Source organism: Schistocerca serialis, chromosome 2, assembly GCF_023864345.2.
Source record: "Schistocerca serialis cubense isolate TAMUIC-IGC-003099 chromosome 2, iqSchSeri2.2, whole genome shotgun sequence".
In the NCBI taxonomy this organism is placed as follows: Eukaryota; Metazoa; Arthropoda; class Insecta; order Orthoptera; family Acrididae; genus Schistocerca; species Schistocerca serialis.
This window is the reverse complement of record NC_064639.1, coordinates 682,643,301-682,664,981: the sequence shown is the minus strand read 5'-3', so window position 1 is coordinate 682,664,981 and position 21,681 is coordinate 682,643,301.

Sequence of the window (21,681 nt, the reverse complement as noted above, 5' to 3'; positions counted from 1 at the left end):
AGTCCCCTAGAACTTAGAGCTACCTAAACCTAACTAACCTAAGGACACTACACAACACTCAGTCATCACGAGGCAGAGAAAATCCCTGACCCCGCCGGGAATCGAACCCGGGAACCCAGGCGTGGGAAGCGAGAACGCTACCGCACGACCACGAGCTGCGGACTGTTTACAAGGCAGTCACCATTGTTGTCACTAGGTGGTGCCTGCGAATGAATCGGTGTGTTTCAAGCAGACCTTACCGCCAGTCATCTGTTCACACAGTAGGTTTGACTGTCAGTACACAAAATCAGTTAGCGACACCAATAGAACTACATCAGCACCACTAACTAAACATTTCCTAACATTGCATGTTGACTTCAGAGACTGTATGTTCCTTATCAAAAACATTTGTTTTGATGTTCTCTACCTCCTGTATTAATTTGGAGGAATAGTTTTGGAACATCCTGTTTATGTCATGTCATCCACTATTAACGCACAGATTTTACATAGCAATATTTCTTTTTAATACTGAACTGTGCTAGGTGTCCAGCGTATGTCTTTGGAATTCCGTGGGTAAGTCGAAACTATGTTAATAGTGATGGCAGTACTCAGTTTTTCCTGTAGTTAATAAACGAGACATAGTAATGTTGCATATTCTAATAATATTGCAGGATTTATTTTGTTTAGATATTTTAATTACGTGTATTTATTCCACCTAGGAGAGCCGTCTGGCTGAAAATGAGGTCGAGCGTGCATAAGCAGTAGTTTTGAAAGCAGATTATGATTGGTCCAGAAAGAAAGGGATAGAGGAGGGCAGCGCTTATCACATAAACTGTTAGCAACATGTGTTTGCAAAGTCGTCTCAGAGATTTCCACTGGTAGACATGTAGGCGTTAGCGAGCTACGACTGGTTTACTGTGTTGGGATTTCCTCTCCATGAATACCCGATTTTCGTAGCATTAACTTTTATACCAGCCATCATGCCAGAGACTATTACGCAGTCAATGTGCAAATTTCTCAGTCATTGCAGGGTTTGGTGGCAGTGTGTTCACGACCATATCCCACATGTAAGCTTTAGAGGGGAGGACCACCCTGCAGGCAACACATTTTTCGCTGGGGTGGTTGAAGGTAATGCTCAGATCCCCCCCCCTCTCTCTCTCTCTCTCTCTCCCTCTCTCTCTAGGAGGGTATTTCGTGGCGCTGAGCTAATTCCTATACAAACAGTACTTTTGGAAGCATCAGAATGTTGCTATGATATCACACAATCTAATGATGTAGTGGCACCTCGCAGGGTTTTTTTCTGTTGTGTTGTGTCCCAGTTATAAAAGACGAAGGTGGGATGGGGGTGCTTCTATAGCAGTGATAAATCATTCTGGCACATGCTGCATTGTGATTAGCTGAGAGCACACAACGTCAGCGTGACATAAGGAGCAGTGGGATCGAGCTCACATAAGCGGATAAAACACATAATATTTTGGAAAAAAGGTAAACTGGTGGAAAAGACGAAAAATTACGAAAATGGAATAAGTTTCGTAAAAATGAAAGAATAAGAGAACTTACATATCTGCCTGGCGCAGTCTCTGCTGGTGCCTTAGATGACATAATACCACAATGTTATTAACAAACAGACCTCGAGTGGCATGGCTTAACGCAATTTGTTATGGACAAATACACACTGCCTAGTCCTCTCCCTAAGATGCCCAGTTCCATAGTGAACCTCAACGAGTCAAGTGCCCCAGCTATAAAAGATAAAGATTTGGAGAGGGTACTTCAATCTCATTGGCTCATAGGGGATTTGAGTGGTGGGGGAGAGGGGGAGGAGGGAATGTGTGGGGGCTCCCATAGATGACTTTGAATGTATCACATACACTACTGGCCCTTAATTTCCTCACCACGAAGATGACGTGCTACAGACGCGAAATTTAAACGACAGGAAGAAGATGCTGTGATATGCAAATGATTAGCTTTTCAGAGCATTCACACAAGGTTGGCGCCGGCGGCGACACCTACAACGTGCTGACATGAAGAAAGTTTCCAACCAATTTCTCATACACAAACAGCAGTTGACCGGCGTTGCCTGGTGAAACGTTGTTGTGATGCCTCGTGTAAGGAGGAGAAGTGCGTACCATCACGTTTCCGACTTTGATAAAGGTCGGATTGTAGCCTACTGCGATTGCGGTTTATCGTATCGCGACATTGCTGCTCGCGTTGGTCGAGATCCAATGACTGTTAGCAGAATATGGAATCGGTGGGTTCAGGAGGGTAATACGGAACGCCCTGCTGTATCCCAACGGCCTTGTATCACCAGCACTCGAGATGACAGGCATCTCATCCGCATGGCTGTAACGGATCGTGCAGCCACATCCTGATCCCTGAGTCAACAGATGGGGACGTTTGCAGGACAACAACCATCTGCACCAACAGTTCGACGACGTTTGCAGCAGCATGGACTATCAGCTCAGAGAACATGGCTGCGGTTACCCTTGACGGTCCATCACAGAAAGAAGCACCTGCGATGGTGTACTCAACGACGGACCTGGATGCACGAATGACAAAACGTCATTTTTTTCGGATGAATCCAGGTTCTATTTACACATCATCGCCATACTGGCGTATCACCCGGAGTGATGGTATGGGGTGCCATTGGTTACACATCTCGGTCGCCTCTTGTTCGCATTGACGGCTCTTTGAACAGTGGACGTTACATTTCAGATGTGTTACGACCCGTGGCTATACCCTTCATTCGATCCCTACGAAACCCTACATTTCAGCAGGATAATGCACGACCACATGTTGCAGGTCCTTTATGGGCCTTTCTGGATACAGAAAATGTTCGACTGCTGCCCTGGCCAGCACTTTCTCCAGATCTCTCACCAATTGAAAACGTCTGGTCAATGGTGGCCGAGCAACTGGCTCGTCACACTACGCCAGTCACTACTCTTGATATACTGTGGTATCGTGTTGAAGCTGCGTGGGCAGCTGTACCTGTGCACGCTATCCAAGCTCTGTTTGACTCAATGCCCAGGCGTATCAAGGCCGTTGTTATGGCCAGTGGTGGTTGTTCTGGGTACTGATTTCTCAGGATCTATGCACCCAAATTGCATGAAAATGTAATCACATGTCAGTTTTAGTATAATATATTTGTCTAATGAATACCCATTTATCATCTGCATTTCTTCTTGGTGTAGCAATTTTAATGGCCAGTAGTGTACATTGATCCCTTGTGGAAGGAGAGTGAGGATGACCTTGATTATAAATCGCCAAAATGCGTAACCTGACACCGAACACGTAACTTGAGGCCCCCTTATCAGTGACACTGAGATAAGATCGTTATCTATCCTGAAACTGGCACTGATACTCTACTTTGAGGAACATGGTTCCTCGTAGTCTTCCCCATTGCAGCAGCCAACAAAATTAAAAAATTGAAGGCGGCTTCTTATGTCTATATCTTCCTTTTTCACCTGATGTTTTCATTAGCCCCAGTGCTGAGATATAATTTGCATACTTGCACCTATATTTGACGTCTTTCGTTAATAGTTGTGCCTAGGCTGAGATGTATACTCTGTAGCCTGGATACAACAGTTCTTCGTGTCCACTGTTAAGTAATGCTGGGTATGCATTACTAGCCATGTCCAGGGGCTTTTCTTGCTTACTGGATAGTAGTTTTCACCCAATTGTAGCACCGATGTTAGTGTGATGTGCTGTCTTGCTGTTCTGTAAATCATAACCAGATTCCTTCATCAACTCTTCCGTATAACGTCGTTCTCTCCACAGACGTCTCTGAGTAGCAGGATGTCGATAATATTACACCTTCAATATTTGTCACACTCTGACAAGTGTATTCTGTGAAGTTTATCTTTTGTTAGTATTTTTCATCTATTTTGTACTAGTCTGAGCTTACGTCGATGCCTAGAACTTGGTTTTGGGCGTTCCTCTAGCTTTGTGTTCCAGTTGTTAGACGGATACTTTATTTTCATGTGGTTGTCCATCTGCTGGTATAGTTGAGTGATGATGCCATAGTGCAGTGTGCTTACCTTCACCCAGAGGTAGCTGATTTCCAGAAAAATGTTCAAATGTTTGTGAAATCTTATGGGACTTAACTGCTAAGGTCATCAGTCCCTAAGTTTACACACTACTTAACCTACATTATCCTAAGGACAAACACACACACCGACGCCCGAGGGAGGACTCGAACCTCTGCTGGGACCAGCCACACAGTCCATGACTGTAGCGCCTTAGACTGCTAGCTGATTTCCAGCAGAGACATTCTGATGTTCGTCTTGTGGTGTATTACCTCCAAATTTATTGGTATTTGGATATCTTTGTACTTTTATACAGTTTATGGCCTCACTCAGCACACTGTCCAGGTTTTTATGGCACAGGTGCATCATTCTCCACATCGGAAATGCCTTGCATTTTGTTTGGACATATGTTAGGCCAGGACCCCTTTTTCTGGTGGGAGGGTTTTAATATTTTTCCGCAGCTTAAAGATTTCATCCAACCCTCCCTCAGATGAAACAGCCTATTGCAGCCATTCTTTTCCTAGCTATATTTTCTATCACAGGAATTAATTGTTCAATATACCATACTTTTGATAATATTTAGGTGTTGTCGAAATCTACCCCATGTCTCAAATTCTGTTCTCTGCCTTTGTTGCGTCGTAGACAGCTTCTTATCAGGGCGAAAGTTTCTTTCAGTTGCCAGCCGTTATTTTTTGAGGACAGTTACTCATCGTTGTTCCTAGCAGTTTGATGTTCTGGCATACTTTGAATGGAGTATTTTCGTCTGTTTTGAATCCTATCCCTTTTGGTATTAGGCTAGTTTTCTGACGTTTTGTTTGGATCCAGGCGCTTTTTCGTTCTCATGTTTTTGTTACTGACTATGTGAAGGGTCTGCTCCAATCATGTGATAACATCCACATCATTTGCGTATGCTATGCATCTCATTATGCTTGAGTACAGATTTAATCCTTGAAGTTTACAATTCATCATTCTGACTAGTGACTCAATCGCAATAACGAAGGGCGGCATTGACTAGGGGCAACCCTGTCGAATCGACCTCTTAATAGGTATTTGTTGGTTGAGTTGTCCATTGCCATAGAAGATCATCTTGGAACTGGCGCGGTAACACATATTGCTAAGCATTCAAATGAAGTTTACGCCGAATCCGAGATGGTTCAGTACTTGGAACAAGTAGTGGTGAAAAATCTTGTTGAAGGTCTTATATTGACCTAAAGCAGGGCCGGCCATAACGTGTCAAACTTCATGCATGCAGGGTGTGTGGGCCAGTGGGGGCTAAGGCCTCACCTATCTCGGCTTTGCTTGGTCCTTCTCGGAAGTATCCGGAACATCCCAATATTTCATTGAGTACTGCGGCTGGCATTTTTCGCTCAACCCAATGTTTTTCATTTCGGCAGAATCGTGGTGTCAGCACTGTTTACCCTTCAATATTTGTTCATAGTACGAAGGATGTTCACAGGTCCAATGGCCCTTTACTCAAAAAGAGGCAGTCTATGAATCTATCTTCACAAGCAATTAAAAATGAATGAGAACTCTCAGTATATACACACACCAAAAAAAATTTTGGTATCACCTCGGTTTCGAGAATTCCGGAACTTTTACAGAAAACTGGAATAGAGATCAACATAAACATCATTTCCGCCATTACTCATGAAATTGCTCCTGCGCATACACATATGTACCTGACTGATCTTTAACATTAAAACTGTCTAGGACGTCTATAGTTCTTTCCTCAGGTAGAGTTCCAACGTCTCCATAGTGAGGCTATAAAAGTGCTACGATTTTTCAACCAACATTTGTGTGTGAAAGGCGTTTTTTCGACTATGAAACAAAATGAGTCACGATTACGTGGCAACCTGAGTTTGAAAATCTGTGAAATTATTAGCGTCTGTCTGTGTGCCGACGGTTTGTACAGGCTAAAAATTGTTATGTCTTCAGCGGCCCAAAAATAATTAACTAATACTGAAAATTCGTTTTGTTTGCGAGCTATGTTGTTGAGAAATCTGAAATATAAAACCAAGTCATATGCAGTGCGAAGGCACTGCCATTTAAATGCGGAAAGTTCTCAGTTGTCCGCCCCCGGTAGCTGAGTGGTCAGTGCTACAGAATGTCAATCCTAAGGGCCCGGGTTCGATTCCCGGCTGGGTCGGAGATTTTCTCCGCTCAGGGACTGGGTGTTGTGTTGCCCTAATCATCATCATTTCATCCCCATCGACGCGCAAGTCGCCGAAGTGGCGTCCAATCGAAAGACTTTGACCCGGCGAACGGTCTACCCGACGAGAGGCCCTAGTCACACGACATTTCAGTTCTCAGTTTCCCCTCCTCCCGCTCAATCAGCGTGGTGTGGCGATGGGAGTACTGTGCAGCTGGATGGAGTGCAATTACACTCATGCCAAACCGTGGCTCGCGAACCAAATTCTTGGCTACCTCTGATCTAGAGCTAAAATTGCAGCCTCTGGTCGTGATATTTCACTGTTAGATGGGCTCTACATCCCACTATAATCAGCAAGACTTTCTTTAAAAGATTATTCTTTTATTTTTTCCCCTGGTAATGCTGCTGTCAGTCTGTTGCCTATGATCTTCTGTAGGAAATACTTTCTTCTAGCTGTTATAACGAATTCCACAAGCTTTTATTCAGAGTTGTGGAGGGAGTGGGGCGAAATTTACTTATATCTTCTTGTAGGTGTTGTTTCGGAATCGGTATTATGAAGCTGTCATTGAAGTCTACCGGTGTTTGCTGTTCTACTACAATTTCGTGGCATGTGGATACAAAGAAATATTCCAATAAATGCCGAAATTGCTTATAAAACTCAATTGACAGACCATCACTGGTACGCGATTAATTAACTTGTACCTTCCTTACTGCATCCCTAATCTCTTCTGCAGTTACTTCACTCACTAAGAGTTGTCTGTCTTGCTCATCTAGCATTACTAAAAGATAGTTTTGCATGGTAGTTATTGCTTCGTATTGCTTCGTCATCGATGTTTTGCGAGGCAGTCACTGCTTCGTGTTAATTTGTCGTCGATGGGCTCAGTGCTATACAGCTATTTATAATATTCCGTGGCATATTCCCTTAATTCAGCGTGAGTCGTTACATCGGTACCGTCTTCTTTTTCTTAAGCCGTTAATTAATTTTTGTGTTACGCGACGTTTTTCTTTCCAGAGATGAAACACTAATGGAGTTTTCTTGAAACTACTGTTACTGTCTGAACGGATTTTAATCCCTTCCATTTGTCTTCGTTTAAGTAGTAACAACTTTGATTTAATCCTTTCGGTTTATATGAAATTTTCCTCTGTTATAGGTCTTTCGAAATACAATTCACGGAGTTATCGAAAATAAAATTCAAAAGTTTCCTTCTGCAGCTATCACCCTCCATACAGCTGATTAGTCTATGTTCGACACAGTTACACTCCCGCAGCATTCCCGATGGAAATGTATGATGTCGGCGCCAACTAGTCTCCCATATTTCTTTCACTGGATCACAAAACTCGTGCTGCCCCAGAATTTCGACGTTTTATTTCCACTCAGTTCTAACATGGAACATTTCTTTCTTGTCATTCGAATGGTACAATAGTATGCTAGGTGGTCCGAAAAATATGTTGGCCAAGTTTCTGTTGCAATTACTTTCTCTCTCAGGTTCTTCCCGAAGTAGATCCTATCGGGCAGCTGGCAATTGTAGCTGTATGATACTTAAAGCATTGTTGGTCTCCCGTCGTTATTTCCCTAATATTCACCAATTCCAAATAGCGTATTTGTTGGGGTTTGGTCTTTGGTCTTCTGCCTTTATGACATAATAAAAATCGCTTCCCTCAGATTTTGCCGTAGGCGATACAGAATCGCATTCAAAACAACTGAAATCTTTCCCCAACCCCCCTATTTTGGTTCCCAGAGAGGGCATAGTTGTTTGTAAATCTAATGCCATTAACAAGGCACGACATCACTTCCGCTGTGACTATGCGAGCAGTGCCTGTGGTATCGCCATATATGCGCCACAATTGTTCAATTTATTGCTAATGCTACGTAGTTTCTGCTCGTAGTTTAGGGTTACTATCTCGTAAGCCTGAAAAGAAAGTGTTGGCTTTGAATGTTTAACTTCGCCATCCAATATGCACATGCAACGTGTCAGTGAAAACCCATTAGTGAATGTCACAAATGTAACCGTTGGTTTTGGGGTCATTTTTGTAGCCTACTCTATATTTTTCTCTTCTCGGTGCAATTACTTTCGTTGGTTCTAAACTATATCCGAACAGGCCTTGGAAGGCCCAACGGTAGCGACCGGCCGCCGTGTCATCCTCAGCCTACAGGCGTCACTGGATGCAGATATGGAGGGGCATGTGGTCAGCACACCGCTCTCCCGGCCGTATGTTAGCTTACGAGACCGGAGCCGCTGCTTCTAAATCAAGTACCTCCTCAGTTTGCCTCACAAGGGCTGAGTGCGCCCTACTTGCCAACAGCGCTCGGCAGACCGGATGGTCACCTATCCAAGTGCTAGCCTTGCCTGACAGCGCTTAACTTCGGTGATCTGATGGGAACTGGTGTTACCACTGCGGCAAGGCCGCTGGCTTCGTTGATTCTACCATCTAGATACCTCTATCACTTCTTCGTCCATTACTATGCATTCTGTCTCATCCACCCAGTTGCCTATGTCAGCTGTGTGTGTCTTATTACGTGAGTCTCCTTCTGTGATTTTTCTCAAGCACTGCTAATATAATTTTAAATATGTTTGTTATACGTCTTTGGAAATGGACACGGTCACATGCTGTGTGCTCCCATAACGCAAAACGGGCAGCACAATAAGCTAAGTCCCTTCTCTCCATTTCACACATTTTGCTTACGTTTTAACGTCACCTCCCTCATGCTTCAAACTAATACGTTGTGAGTGCTAACTTATTGAGACCGGACCTTGTTCGGATTACCGATTTGCTCGGATTAGCCGGAATTACGGTGACGAGTTTCTAGAATGAAGTATACCAAGCAGATAAGTAGGTACACCATGGTAACAAATGGGAACAAGTGTGGGAACAATGGCTCACTCTCACTGCCTGCCCTTCTTGTTGTGCATTGTTGAGACCATTGCAGTGTCTGATGTCAGTATACTGACAGTTGGCTCGCAAAGTGCTTGTTATGTTAGTTATCGATCGCTGGCACGCGTAACAGTTGTATTCATACAGGTGTAGTGGTGTACACATTTTCGTCATGAGTAAACAGAAACATACAACGTTAACTCTCAAAGAAAATCTGAATGCTTTGAAACGGACAGATAATGGTGAGAATGTATCTAAACCGGCAACGGAACTGGGTGTTGGTAAAGCAACCATTTCTGATTGGAAGAGGAACCCAGTGAAGCTTGAATGGTCCCGTGCAACATCTTCGGGAAAAACACTCGAAATTCGGCACACTTTGAAACAGTCCCAGTACGATAAAGTGGATGAAGCTCTTTTCCTTTGGTTTACACAGGAAAGAGAAAGGGGGAACCCCTCTGAGTGGAGCACTGGTTCAGGAGAAGGTTGTGTACCTGAACAAGTTAATGAATGGTGATAAGCCTTTCAGTGCGAGTACGGGTCGGTTGGACAGATTCAAAAAACTTCATGGAATCTGTCAGCTAACAATTAGGCTTTATTAGCGTGCAGCAACGCTACTGGTAATCACAAGCTGCCTTTAATTCTGATAGGCTAATCTGCTAGGCGCAGAGCTTTAAAAATTGCAACATGAAGTCCTTGCCCGTATATTATCGCAACCAGAAAATGGACGGATGGATGGTAAGCTGTTCAAAGAATGGTTTCACAGCCTGTTTGTTCCCTCTGTTCGGCAGTTTTCTAAGGAAAATCGTTTGTCTCCCCATGCATTCCTTTTGATTGATAACGCGCCATCTCACCCCACTGAGGAATTATGTGATGGTGAAATTGTGGCGAAGTTTTTGCCACCGAATGTTACACCACTTCTACAGCCGATGGACTAGGGCGTACTGCAAACATTAAAACAGATTTACAAAAAACAATTTTTAAGAATGCTGATCCAAGATGATAGCATTCCTTTAGTGGACAAAATAAAAGAGACCAATGTGACGGATGTTGTTTACTGGGCCGCTGAGGCATGGTAGAATATTTCAGAAAACACTCTGAGAAAATCGTGGAGATAACTGTGGACATCTCTTGAATTTCAGGACAACCTAGTTGAAAATGAAAATCTACTACAAGAGACACAGACATTCCCTGGATGTGAAGAAGCTAGTGAAGGAGACGCAGATGAGTGGATGGCAGCGAATGGGGCACTTGTGGAGAACCTTACTAACGCTACTGTGACTGAAGACCAGGAAAAAGTGGACTGCTGTGATGGAAGTGACGCAGTGATGCTGCAGAAGCCCTTGACCTCGCGCTACGTTATTTGGAGCAACAGCCCACTGCTACACCTGCTGATGTGATTTTTATGAGACGATGGCGCAACTATGCGCCATACAACAGCCAAAAAACAGTGACTGAATTTTAGTCATCCAAAAAGTGGGGATAAATGTCCGCTGTATTTTAGTAAGTTTGACAGTTTTTCTTTCGTTGTTATGAATTGTTTAAACTTGATGTTTTCTTGCCAGTTTTAATACATGTTTACTGTACTGTGTAAATTAAAATACACTCCTGGAAATTGAAATAAGAACACCGTGAATTCATTGTCCCAGGAAGGGGAAACTTTATTGACACATTCCTGGGGTCAGATACATCACATGATCACACTGACAGAACCACAGGCACATAGACACAGGCAACAGAGCATGCACAATGTCGGCACTAGTACAGTGTATATCCACCTTTCGCAGCAATGCAGGCTGCTATTCTCCCATGGAGACGATCGTAGAGATGCTGGATGTAGTCCTGTGGAATGGCTTGCCATGCCATTTCCACCTGGCGCCTCAGTTGGACCAGCGTTCGTGCTGGACGTGCAGACCGCGTGAGACGACGCTTCATCCAGTCCCAAACATGCTCAATGGGGGACAGATCCGGAGATCTTGCTGGCCAGGGTAGTTGACTTACACCTTCTAGAGCACGTTGGGTGGCACGGGATACATGCGTACGTGCATTGTCCTGTTGGAACAGCAAGTTCCCTTGCCAGTCTAGGAATGGTAGAAAGATGGGTTCGATGACGGTTTGGATGTACCGTGCACTATTCAGTGTCCCCTCGACGATCACCAGTGGTGTACGGCCAGTGTAGGAGATCGCTCCCCACACCATGATGCCGGGTGTTGGTCCTGTGTGCCTCGGTCGTATACAGTCCTGATTGTGGCGCTCACCTGCACGGCGCCAAACACGCATACGACCATCATTGGCACCAAGGCAGAAGCGACTCTCATCGCTGAAGACGACACGTCTCCATTCGTCCCTCCATTCACGCCTGTCGCGACACCACTGGAGGCGGGCTGCACGATGTTGGGGCGTGAGCGGAAGACGGCCTAACGGTGTGCGGGACCGTAGCCCAGCTTCATGGAGACGGTTGCGAATGGTCCTCGCCAATACCCCAGGAGCAACAGTGTCCCTAATTTGCTGGGAAGTGGCGGTGCGGTCCCCTACGGCACTGCGTAGGATCCTACGGTCTTGGCGTGCATCCGTGCGTCGCTGCGGTCCGGTCCCAGGTCGACGGGCACGTGCACCTTCCGCCGACCACTGGCGACAACATCGATGTACTGTGGAGACCTCACGCCCCACGTGTTGAGCAATTCGGCGGTACGTCCACCCGGCCTCCCGCATGCCCACTATACGCCCTCGCTCAAAGTCCGTCAACTGCACATACGGTTCACGTCCACGCTGTCGCGGCATGCTACCAGTGTTAAAGACTGCGATGGAGCTCCGTATGCCACGGCAAACTGGCTGACACTGACGGCGGCGGTGCACAAATGCTGCGCAGCTAGCGCCATTCGACGGCCAACACCGCGGTTCCTGATGTGTCCGCTGTGCCGTGCGTGTGATCATTGCTTGTACAGCCCTCTCGCAGTGTCCGGAGCAAGTATGGTGGGTCTGACACACCGGTGTCAATGTGTTCTTTTTTCCATTTCCAGGAGTGTAGTATGTATGTACAGCAATTTACCGCACAGTTTTCCGTACTTAAACTAACATTTTTCATGTTCGGATTCACCTAATGTTCGGATTACCGGGGTTCAGATTAGTGGGACTGTGCTGTGCATATGTATATAATGTGAAATACTTTCCAGAATTCTTTTCGTTCACGTCATAGCTGTTTCAAGTGTTTTGATTCCCATCACTGACTGACGTTTGAAGTATTTTACAGCCAGATTTTTGGTTCAGGTCACAGCTGTTTGAAATGTTTCGCAGACAGAGCTCTTTTGGTACACATCTGAGATTCAAAGTATCACTGGTCGAAATATTTGGCTCATCTCACAGATTCAGAGTAACACTTTTTGAAATATTTTTACTCACATTACAGATTTAAGGAGGTACTATTTGAAATATTTTGGTTCACATAACAGATACAAAAAACTATAACTAATGCAAAGTTACTTTTTTCTTACTGAAAGGTCTCTGTTGGATTCCTTTCATGTTAATTTCTGAAATCTGTTGTCATTTACGGCATAAATTCCTCTTCTAAATTTACTGTGGTGTTTCTGACTATCTGGGAGGAGACTGAGCAGTGAAACGTGTTACTTTTACACATAAACAAGAACGATCTGTCACACTACTACACTTTAAAACACAGTTTATATGTAATTCATGTCACACAGTCTCATACGGAACCTACATCCGCTTTCTATTATATACTGTATATGATAAGATACTGTCATCCCCCTTCCCTTCTGTGTGAGAGGATGAATGAGCAAATGTATTTCTAGTTGCATGCTGGATGGTAGCAGACAAGCCTGTCTGCTAGAGAACAGTAGGACCAACGTCGGAACAGGTAGCTACGCTTTCTAAAAGCAGAGAGGTTTCTATTCTTAGTATGGTCCTGTCCGTCCCTTGTCATGTTGGTATAGGAAGCTGCCTCTCTGGTCACTTCCGTTTTGTATACGGAAGCACCCTTGGTAGGAGGCCAGGTCAGTCTGTCCGCGGCGAGCGTCTGAAGTGGTAAGATCTCCGGCTAAGTGCGTGTCTGCTAAGTCCGTAGGTCAATGGATTTCTTAAGTTCAGCCTAACTGAAAATTTAATGACCTTTATTTCAGGTTTAGCTCTAAAATATCTAATGTTACCTTAAATTGCAACGCAGTGTGATTCGAGTGTACAGTTCAGAATATCTTCCAGTAGTTGCTTTGTCACTACTTTGTGAGTAAAGTGGAACCACATGTTGATCAGTAACTCTAACTAAGATCATCAATCTTAAATGCGAATGTTTGTGAGATTATAATGTCTCGTCTTGACAATATTTTTCAATATAGCAACTTTTCTTTATGTTCAACCCACGTGGGGTGTCCTTTGTGAGACCAGTACCACGTGCTTATACAGTTGTTTGACCCATCAGGTTAATAGTAAGACGATAGTTACCAGTTCGAGGTTTTTCTTTTGTAAATGGCTTTTCGATCTAATGTATTTTAATTATCAAAATTATTGTGGAGTTACACTCTTTGTGTAAACCAAGTTGACCACGTGAAGCATGTGGTGTAATCATCAAAGTAGCCCTCAGCTATTCTTTTCGGGAAGATTTCACAGAGAGTTAGTATGAATTTAGTATACCAGTGTGTGGTAATTACATGACGGACAGGATTGCGCTACGAACATTACTTCTTTGGGTGAAAATTGAATCGGTAGGTAGTGGTTAATTTCCTCTTGCATATGTTTCAACGTTCTTCGTGTATTATTTTATGAATGCAGTGTTGTATGCAGTCTCCCAATCTTGGCTCCATATTTGATGTGTTCTGTAAGATTACAAACTCACATTTTCACAATCCTAAATAAGGCACCAGTTTAGTTATGAACCAAGTTTAATGTGCTTGATAGGAGGCCAGGTCAGTCTGTCCGCGGCGAGCGTCTGAAGTGGTAAGATCTCCGGCTAAGTGCGTGTCTGCTAAGTCTGTAGGTCAATGGATTTCTTAAGTTCAGCCTAACTGAAAATTTAATGACCTTTGAATCAGGTTTAGCTCTAAAATATCTAATGTTACCTTAAATTGCAACGCAGTGTGATTCGAGTGTACAGTTCAGAATATCTTCCAGTAGTTGCTTTGTCACTACTTTGTGAGTAAAGTGGAATCACGTGTTGATCAGTAACTCTAACTAAGATCATCAATCTTAAATGCGAATGTTCGTGAGATTATAACGTCACTGCAACTCCACTCGGGAGTTTCGACAAGCCTTTCTGTCCGCCTATTGGTCGGAAGCGGCACAAGATAGGATCAAGCATGGCATAATAATGCTGCCAAATTTGAACCAGTCTGGTTTCGGCAGCCCAGCACGCCTATTCGACCACATGCTGCAGGCAAATCAATTTCTATACGACCCATACGGGCCTGCGGAACTAATTAGGATGTTGTTGTTGTTGTGGTCTTCAGTCCTGAGACTGGTTTGATGCAGCTCTCCATGCTACTCTATCCTGTGCAAGCTTTTTCATCTCCCAGTACCTACTGCAACCTACATCCTTCTGAATCTGGTTAGTGTATTCATCTCTTGGTCTCCCTCTACGATTTTTACCCTCCATGCTGCCCTCCAATACTAAATTGGTGATCCCTTGATGCCTCAGAACATGTCCTACCAACCGATCCCTTCTTCTGGTCAAGTTGTGCCACAAACTTCTCTTCTCCCCAATCCTATTCAATACTTCCTCATTAGTTATGTGATCTACCCATCTAATCTTCAGCATTCTTCTGTAGCACCACATTTCGAAAGCTTCTATTCTCTTCTTGTCCAAACTATTTATCGTCCATGTTTCACTTCCATACATGGCTACACTCCATACTTTCAGAAATGACTTCCTGACACTTAAATCAATACTGGATGTTAACAAATTTCTCTTCTTCAGAAACACTTTCCTTGCCATTGCCAGCCTACATTTTATATCCTCTCTACTTCGACCATCATCAGTTATTTTGCTCCCCAAATAGCAAAACTCCTTTACTACTTTAAGTGCCTCATTTCCTAATCTAATTCCCTCAGCATCACCCGACTTAATTAGACTACATTCCATTATCCTTGTTTTGCTTTTGTTGATGTTCATCTTATATCCTCCTTTCAAGACACTGTCCATTCCATTCAACTGCTCTTCCAAGTCCTTTGCTGTCTCTGACAGAATTACAATGTCATCGGCGAACCTCAAAGTTTTTATTTCTTCTCCATGAATTTTAATACCTACTCCGAATTTTTCTTTTGTTTCCTTTACTGCTTGCTCAATATACAGATTGAACAACATCGGGGAGAGGCTACAACCCTGTCTTACTCCCTTCCCAACCACTGCTTCCCTTTCATGTCCCTCGACTCTTATAACTGCCATCTGGTTTCTGTACAAATTGTAAATAGCCTTTCGCTCCCTGTATTTTACCCCTGCCACCTTCAGAATTTGAAATAGAGTATTCCAGTCAACATTGTCAAAAGCTTTCTCTAAGTCTACAAATGCTAGAAACGTAGGTTTGCCTTTCCTTATTCTTTCTTCTAAGATAAGTCGTAAGGTCAGTATTGCCTCACGTGTTCCAGTGTTTCTACGGAATCCAAACTGATCTTCCCCGAGGTTGGCTTCTACTAGTTTTTCCATTCGTCTGTAAAGAATTCGTGTTAGTATTTTGCAGCTGTGACTTATTAAGCTGATAGTTCGGTAATTTTCACATCTGTCAACACCTGCTTTCTTTGGGATTGGAATTATTATATTCTTCTTGAAGTCTGAGGGTATTTAGCCTGTTTCATACATCTTGCTCACCAGATGGTAGAGTTTTGTCAGGACTGGCTCTCCCACGGCCGTCAGTAGTTCCAATGGAATATTGTCTACTCCGGGGGCCTTGTTTCGACTCAGGTCTTTCAGTGCTCTGTCAAACTCTTCACGCAGTATCATATCTCCCATTTCATCTTCATCTACATCCTCTTCCATTTCCATAATATTGTCCTCAAGTACATCGCCCTTGTATAGACCCTCTATATACTCCTTCCACCTTTCTGCTTTCCCTTCTTTGCTTAGAACTGGGTTTCCATCTGAGCTCTTGATATTCATACAAGTCGTTCTCTTATCTCCAAAGGTCTCTTTAATTTTCCTGTAGGCGGTATCTATCTTACCTCTAGTGAGATAGGCCTCTACATCCTTACATTTGTCCTCTAGCCATCCCTGCTTAGCCATTTTGCACTTCCTGTCGATCTCATTTTTGAGACGTTTGTATTCCTTTTTGCCTGTTTCACTTACTGCATTTTTATATTTTCTCCTTTCATCAATTAAATTCAATATTTCTTCTGTTACCCAAGGATTTCTACTAGCCCTCGTCTTTTTACCTACTTGATCCTCTGCTGCGTTCACTACTTCATCCCTCAAAGCTACCCATTCTTCTTCTACTGTATTTCTTTCCCCCATTCCTGTCAATTGCTCCCTTATGCTCTCCCTGAATCTCTGTACAACCTCTGGTTCTTTTAGTTTATCCAGGTCCCATCTCCTTAAATTCCCACCTTTTTGCAGTTTCTTCAGTTTTAATCTACAGGTCATAACCAATAGATTGTGGTCAGAGTCCACATCTGCCCCTGGAAATATCTTACAATTTAAAACCTGGTTCCTAAATCTCTGTCTTACCATTATATAATCTATCTGATACCTTTTAGTATCTCCAGGGTTCTTCCATGTACACAACCTTCTTTCATGATTCTTAAACCAAGTGTTAGTTATGATTATGTTGTGCTCTGTACAAAATTCTACCAGGTGGCTTCCTCTTTCATTTCTGTCCCCCAATCCATATTCACCTACTATGTTTCCTTCTCTCCCTTTTCCTACACTCGAATTCCAGTCACCCATGACTATTAAATTTTCGTCTCCCTTCACAATCTGAATAATTTCTTTTATTTCATCATACATTTCTTCAATTTCTTCGTCATCTGCAGAGCTAGTTGGCATATAAACTTGTACTACTGTTAGGAATTGCATCACCAAATTGCCGATGTACTTGCGCCACGTCATTCTTGCGGGACGATGCAAAGAGGACGTGGGGACGTTTAAGACACTTCTCCAAGAGTTGGAATATAATACAGCAGAATGCCCGCCTAATCAGGCACAAAGTTATTACGGGGCACAGCAGCGCGATCGCAGTCGTGGCCGTAGTACTAATCAACAGCGTGACTGGTCGTCGAGACGCCAACGGAACAATAATCGGGACCGGCCGTATAGAAACTGGGGTAACAGTCGCGAACAGGTGAAACAACGGAAATGATCGAGGACGTGGACAGGATCGTGAACGCTACAGGTACGACAACCAGAATCGATACTACGATGAACACGGTGGGAATAAGATTGTAGGCGGAGCACCACATGATGTTGAAATTCGGCCGACCAACCCTAGACATAATCCAGGAAATGGAAATGGACAAAACCGGCAATGACAAATGATCAGCGCAGAAGGCGCCCAATCGGAACAATTGAGCGACATGGCAAATGAGTACATAGGGTATATAGAGAGGACAGTGAGGAGTAGAGAGGACGGTGAGGAGAAAGAATCGATTAGTTTAAATTTGTGACATATGCATTTTGAATAATATGTTGGTAAAAATAATGATAAAGATGTTTCTGTGTGATTGATTGAAGTGATGTTTGCGTTTTTTTTCCTTGTGCAATTAGGATTTAGGTTGGTTCAAATGTGAAGATAAGGTTTCTTTGTGAACAAGTGAAATGCTGCTTATGGTTTTTTTGTGTAAATTGAAAAGAATCGCTCCTGAGAGAAGCAAGATCTGTCTTGAATTAATGCAAAACTCAGGAGAATATCCGATCTGTGGGTATTATGGGTCTGGCAAACCCAGGTCTCCAGCTGTTAGTAGCCTTGTTTCCGATTTTCTGTTTTCAGTGCTACTATCTACCTATTACTATTCTATATCAGTCAGTATAAATGAGGATCTCTTACTATAGTATGCGTGCTGTATGAATATTTTAAGATAGGAGAACTCTGAGAAAGGAATGAGTAAGTTTAGAATCTTGATAACAGAATGCGATAATACGATTGTTTAACCATTGGCTTCCCAATATGCGATGATATGTTAATATTGATGATATATATCTTTTTTGTTCTTTACAGCTGAGTATGTAAAGTGCTGTCTGTGGATTTCGTAAGTATATTGATTCCCTTCAAGGTGAAAGAAGAATTGTGGTTTGTGTAAGTTACGTGGTCCTGAAATATTATTGTGGTAGTCAAATACGAGCAGTTTTTCAGCAAATGGAGAATGGAACAGAAATATTGATCCTTTCTGTAGTCTTGATTGATGTTGAGCCAAAGCCTGAAAAATTATTCTGCGTTAATACTTGTCCTAGAAAAACGACGTTAATGTGTTTTGCTGATGCTGTGAGCATTACAGCTTACTGTTTTCGTTGGTGCGGGATGCACAGCAGCCTATATGATTTGTACTGAGGAAATTTCCCTCTTGAAGGTAGAGGAAGATTAAATAATTTTGATTATGGGACCGAAGGAAAGCTTGGTTTAAGGTAATAAGGATGAAGCAAAACATTTGTCATTTAAACTACAGGAGGATTCGGATCTTTTGTGTCTGTTGTAAGTTCAATATGTTAAGATGAAACTGTTTTACAGAATAGAGGAGACCACAATTTTGCCATTCATGAGAAATGAATCCAGAATGACCACCACGGGCGAAATAACTGATTTGGAAGCGAAAGGTAACTTAAAGAAGGAATTAAATGGGTAAGAAAATGTAGTATAACCTGTATAATAAAATTATTTTTACCCCACTCAGAGTCATCTATGTGATTAATTCTTGTGATAACGTAATTTCAGATGAAATTTTCTTACTGATTTATGTGTGAATATATATGATAAATGTATAATTGCGAGTCTCTTATCAGGTGTGTCAACTGGTATAAATGTTTTGGAGTGTAAATAACCATTGTTCTTTTTACTGTGTATGTTTAAGGAAAGTTTCTCCATATTTATCATGTAACAAGACATATGTGGCGAGCGTCAGGAAGAGGACGAATTAGAACAATGTTGTAGTGGTGTAAACACTTGTTGAAGTAGCATTGAAGTAGCTTGTTGGATTAACTAGTAGTGGATAGAAGTAGAATTTTGAGTAATACATGTTTATGGGTAGTTTGTAGTATAGTCAACAGGTGTGCATGTGTGTGTGTGTAAATAACATTTGAACCCTATGCTGTCCTGACCTATACGTCCACAAGGCATAATCCTATTCATTTTAGTGAATTAATAAGTAGCATTTGATTTCTTAAAACGCAAGTGAACCACATTAGTGATGTGGATTTAGGTATTATATTGTCAGTTCATTTAATTTTTATTTTTATACTGTCAAGTCATTTCACTATTATTTTTTACATTGTCAAGTCATTTAACTTTTATTTTTATACTGTCGATTCATCTAATTTTTTTATTTAAAGAAATTAAGTCTCACTTTTCTTCTTAAAAATTGTGAAAGACAATACTAAGTGGTATTATATATGACATTGTGTAATCACATAACTATGATGACCAATTTCTGTGAATGCAGTTGAGAACGTGAAAACGAACCGGCTAAACTCTTACGAGACAGCGGGAGCAGCGAGGAGGAGGACTAGATGTGACAGGCGGGTTTCCCAGCAGGACACACTGTCAACCGGGCCACTTCGGGAGCGCAGTCGACCACAAAAGAGGGGTACACAGCAAACACTTTCCCTTGCACCCGGAGCTAATGGCCGGCTGCACCAGTGCGACTCTCCGTGGACGCGATGACATGAAATGGCCGAGCAGTCCACCACTGGCAACGCACCACACGCACGCGACCGTGACGAGACGGCCGCCGTGAAACGACAAAAGACAGGGGATAAAGGGGCGTGGAGCCCTTTAACAGGTACTGTCCAGAGAAACTTGCAGACGTCAACGTCGCCTATCGACATTTCCTGACGGATGCCTACTGTCAAGCGACAGTACATCATGGTTCGATGTTCTCTGGTCGCTAAGGGTGGCACAAAGAAGAACCATTAAGTGTCATCCTTGCCCAAGAATATGAAACCAGCGAGCCAATTGAGGATAACTCAAGAATGTAATAACACAAGGGGCGTGGAGCCTTTTGACACATACAGTCCAGAGGAACTGGCAGACTTCAACGACGCCTATCAACATTTCCTGGCAGATGCCCACTGTCAAGCGACAGTAAATCATAGTGCGATGTTCTCTGGTAGCTATGGGTGGCACAAAGAAGAGCCATTAACTGTCATCCTTGCCCAGGAATATCAACCTGGCATGTCAAACGAGGATACCGCACGAATTTGACAACACAAACATGGAACCAAATCGAGATGTACGTAACATGGGCCACCAAGAGAAACTTCATGAGAGACGGCGGGATTGCACGCAATAGATGGACAAAAAAATCCCTACTGACAGCTGCGGCGAACCCCCCCCCCCCTCCCCTTATATTGTGCCTCGGAACAGTGGAACTACTGAGTGTGTCAGTGAACAGTGATTATACGGTTCTTAGTTCAATGCATATACGTGTGTTTCTGCCAGAGAAACTTTGAGTCGTGTGTTTTGCAGGGGTTCGATTTATTGGTGTTTATTAGACTGACTCTTGTATTTTGCAGGTGTTCTATTTATTGTTTTTTTAGACTTTGACTCTTGTATTTTGCAGGTGTTTTATTTATTGGTGTTTTTTTTAGATGTTGGCTATTGTACTTTCAGAGCTGTTTTATTGATCAATGTTTGTTCTTGTGTGATGTATTAGATTTGTAAATTCATTCCTGTGGCATCGCTTCGTTTATCAGTCAGATAGCTATTCATTCTCATTGGACTGTGATCGATTAGCCTTTGCATGGGGCATATTTGTTGTGAGGAACCCCTTAAGGGTAACAATCACATAATGAATTGTAGTTTCGGTATAATGACACAGTGGTCATTGTTCGCTAACTAACTGAAATATAGTAGAGTGATTAAATTAGTGCCACAAAGCTATTTTAATTCTACAAATTATTAGTTTTATAAGATATAGAATTTTTTTGTGATAACCACTTTGTAAAACATGTTTTTTTTTCTCCTATCACTTTTTTGCTTTTGCAGATTGTGCATTGTAATGTTCTGCTTTATAATACTGATGCTATTTTCATGTTCTTTTTTAATTGCTGTGCCACCTTTGCTATTTTCATTAATTTTACTTGTTAATAAACAGTCATAAATTTTCCTGTGATCAGTTGGCTCTTGCAATGAGAAAATACTGGTGAACTCCATAAGGGTAACAACCAGAAATTGTTTTCATATTAACAACACAGGGACCATTGTTTTTACTTGCTGACCGAATTAGGTCTACACGATCTTTTAAATAGGTGTCACAGATTGTGTTCTTTTTCTGTTTGAAATTGGTAGATTTTAAAGATTTGTTGAAATTATTGTGTTTTAGCAAGTAGCTGGTGACCTTTTGCCTTTTCTTTACATTTTTGGTTTAAGTAGGGTGTGAGAAGCCTGCTTGGGAATGTCCTAGCATGGCCAGAAAATTCCCTGCACAGTCTTTTCCCGGAGCGTTGGGGTTATGAAAGGTCTCTGTTGGATTCCTTTCATGTTAATTTCTGAAATCTGTTGTCATTTACGGCATAAA